Raw genomic sequence first — 3,587 nt, forward strand, 5'->3', positions numbered from 1 at the left:
ATCAGATAATTTCATTAATGACATGAAAGAAACATATAGGTGTCTATACATAGGACAAATAAAAAAAAAAAAGAAATTCCCAACGCTCTACTATAGAGATAACATCATATAATAATTTAATAAGAGATAAAAAAGTAAAGTGCTCATCAATTAAGAAGTGAGAATTTGTTGAAGTTCTTTCTGCAGTTTCAAAGTCGACGCCATTATTTCTTCCACACTAGTTGATACATTATCAAAGATGAACCTACCATTATCATTCTCTGAGAGGAGCTATTGAGTTGGATACACAAGACTTCCATTCTCAAGTTCTACTCAACATAGAAATTATAGTCTTCGGTACTCCTTCTAGTAGCTGGTAAGCCCATTTTTGACCAAATTTTCTTTGATTTTACAAAATGAAAGATGCAATGATTGATTATTTCTGGAAATTGTAGACATCTTCGGCAGATAGGTTGAATTGATGGGATGCGATGATGAAACTTTTGCAGCACTGGAAGCTTTTCATGGAAGTCTCTCCAGAGAAAAATCTTAATCTTCCTTGGGATTTTCAATTTCCACAGTTCTCGCCACAAATTTCATTGTGTCATAATCTCTGGACAAAATTCAATGGGAGGATGCGAGAATCCATAAGTCACATGGTACCCATTACTCAATTCATACAAACCACTTTTATTAAGGGTCTAATAAATTTTATCTTCTGCACCCCCAATTGTTGTTACTAGCACACGCTGACTAGTGCCCTCAGAAAAAATACTTCTAATTAGTGTTTGATTCCACTGACCATTAGAAAGTATTAAGTCTTTGACCATCAACAGTGGTTGATTTTGTAGATTAGAAATTTCAGATGAAGTAACAACATAAAGATGTGGAGGAGCAAGCCAAGAATCACTGAAGATTCGGATACTGGACCCATCACCAACTCGCCAAACTAGCCCATTTTCAACAACCTTATACCCTTCCAATATGCTACGCCACCTCCACGAAGGTATTGTTCTGATCTCTGCATTCATTATAGAAATGTATCGAAAATATTTACCTTTGAGGAGTCTAGATAGGAGTGATTGTGGCTGAGAGACAACTTTCCAACATTGTTTTGCTAATAGCGCCAAATTCTGAGCCTCTAGGTCCTTAAAACCTAGTCCACCTTCCAATTTCAGTCTTGTCATAGTATCCCAACTAATCCATGCCATTTTTCGCTCTGTACCTTTTTTACTCCACCAAAATTGGGAGAGTATGTTGTGAATCTCCCTAATTAAAGTGTCAGGAAGACGGAAACATGATAATGAATGATTTGGGATAGCCTCCCCAATAGTTTTGATTAGAACATGCCTGCCTGCAGAGGAGAGAAGTTTTATTTTCCACCCTTGAACTCGCTTCCTCACCTTGTCCTTGATTTCTCCGAAGGTGGCCTTTTTTTTATTTTGGACTGTAGATGGAAGACCCACATATTTATCCTGTGCACTAATATGAACAATTTCCAATTTTCAAGTCACTAGTAATCGAGTAGCGGGAGGAGTATTATTACTAAAGAATAGAGTTGATTTATGCAAATTAAATTTTTGGCCACTGAATCCCTCGTATGACTGAAGAAGATTGAGAATATTTTCACAACTGTTTTCTGACGCTTTGCAAAAAAGGATTGAGTCATCCACAAACAATAAATGATTAACAGTAGGACATCTTTGGTTGATCTGAATACCTTCAATGAGACTGTTTTGCTCTGCCTTGTTTGGTAAAAAGGATAATCCTTCTGCATAGAAAAAAAAGGTAGGGAGATAGAGGGTCTCTTTGACGAATACCTCTATTTGGTTTAAAAAAAACCAAAAGGTTCAACAACGACATAGTAAGAAACTGTAGTCACCGCCTCTTGTATCCAACCAATCCACCTAGATTCAAATCCCAACTTCTCCAAAATGAACCAAAGAAAATGCCACTCAATACGATAATATGCTTTACTCATATCCAATTTAACAACCATTTCACTCGATAGGCCCCTCTTCTTTGTCTTTAGATAGTGCATACATTCATGAGCGACTAGGACATTGTCTGAGATCAATCTACCCTTAATGAAGGGACTTTGATTAGGGCTGATCAGCGAAGTTATAAATTTCTGTAACCGATGGACTAGTACTTTAGAAATAATCTTATACACAACTGAGGAAAGGTTGATGGGTCTAACCTGTGTCATATCCTTGCATCAAGAATCTTAGGAATGAGACAGATTTGTGTATGGTTAAACCTCTTTAGTAGTCTACCACTAACAAAGAAACTGCGGACAGCCTTAAAAATATCCCCCTACTAAACTCTAGTAGAATTGAAAGAATTTAGCCGTACATTGATAAACCCCGAATTTATGATTTATCTTGTGCTTAATTTGGGAGATTTTATCAAATTTTCTCACATTTATTCAATAAAATAGCATGGTTTTGCAATTCTCCCTTGATTTGTGCTTAAATGTGAAAACATGCTTTTTAGGCCTTAAAATAGCTAAATTTAATTCACTTTAATTCCATTCGATGCCTTGATATGTTTGTTGAGTGATTTCAGGTCCATAAGGCAAGTATTGGATAGAAGAAGTGAGGAGAAAAGCATGCAAAGTGGGAGAACTCATGAAGAAATGAAGGAACCGTAAAGCTGTCAAGCCTAACCTCTTCACACTCAATCGATCATAACTTGAGCTACAGAGGTCCAAATGAGGCAGTTTCAGTTGCGTTGGAAAGCTAACATCTGGGGCTTCGAAATGATATAAAATTTGTCATATGTTACTTCGCGTATAAGGGCGCGCACGCGCCATGTACACGTGCGCGCCGATGCTGCTCGTGGCCCATTAAAGATGAAATCGCTGGGGGCGATTTTTGAAGCACTTTGGGCCCAACCCAACTCATTTCTAATACTATTTCATGCAGAATTCAAGCTTGGGCAAGGGGGAGAGCAATTGTTGGTAGCATTAGCATCATGTAGGTTAGTTTCTAGAGAGAGAAGCTCCCTCTTCTCTCTAGAATTAGGTTAGGTTAATCCATCTTAGATCTAGGCATGATTTCTTGATTTCATCTTGTTTCCTTTACAATTTCTTGTTTCTACTACTCTATTCTTCTTAGTTCTTTTGTCAATTTTACTTTTATATCTCTTTTATGTCTATGAACACTCATGTTGGATCTTGTTTACATTTGATGAAATTTAATGATGATGTTTCTTTTATTGTTGAATTGAGTTGTGATTTACTTTTCTTGCAATTGGTAGTTGGTAGATTTATTATTCTTGCACTTTTACCATGCTTTCCTTTTATACCCACCAAGTGTTTGACAAAATGCTTGGTTGGGTTTTAGAGTAGATTTTGAGCATTCTTGGCTTGGGAAGAGTAATTGGGCAATCTTGAGTCATTAATACCCAATTTAGATTGGTGATCTAGAGTTGTTAGTTAATATGATTTCTATTGACTCTAATCTCTTGCTAATTCCATTAGTGAGTTGATTAGGACATTTGGATTGAGGTTAACTAGTCTTGTTCGCCTATCTGTATGGCCACTATGGCAAATTATATATAATTTCGAAACCCTGGACGTTAGCTTTCCAACGCAACTGGAACCG

At 36.8% G+C, this 3,587-nt stretch overlaps 1 long non-coding RNA gene across 1 annotated transcript; it reads left to right on the plus strand.

Annotated features, from left to right (window-relative positions):
• LOC110265848 lies at nucleotides 59-2,411 on the plus strand. The gene is made up of 3 exons (XR_002352293.1): nucleotides 59-355; nucleotides 435-638; nucleotides 831-2,411. It is a non-coding gene; the product is annotated as an uncharacterized LOC110265848 (long non-coding RNA).

The sequence above is a fragment of the Arachis ipaensis genome, chromosome B08 (assembly GCF_000816755.2).
Source record: "Arachis ipaensis cultivar K30076 chromosome B08, Araip1.1, whole genome shotgun sequence".
Lineage (NCBI taxonomy): Eukaryota > Viridiplantae > Streptophyta > Magnoliopsida > Fabales > Fabaceae > Arachis > Arachis ipaensis.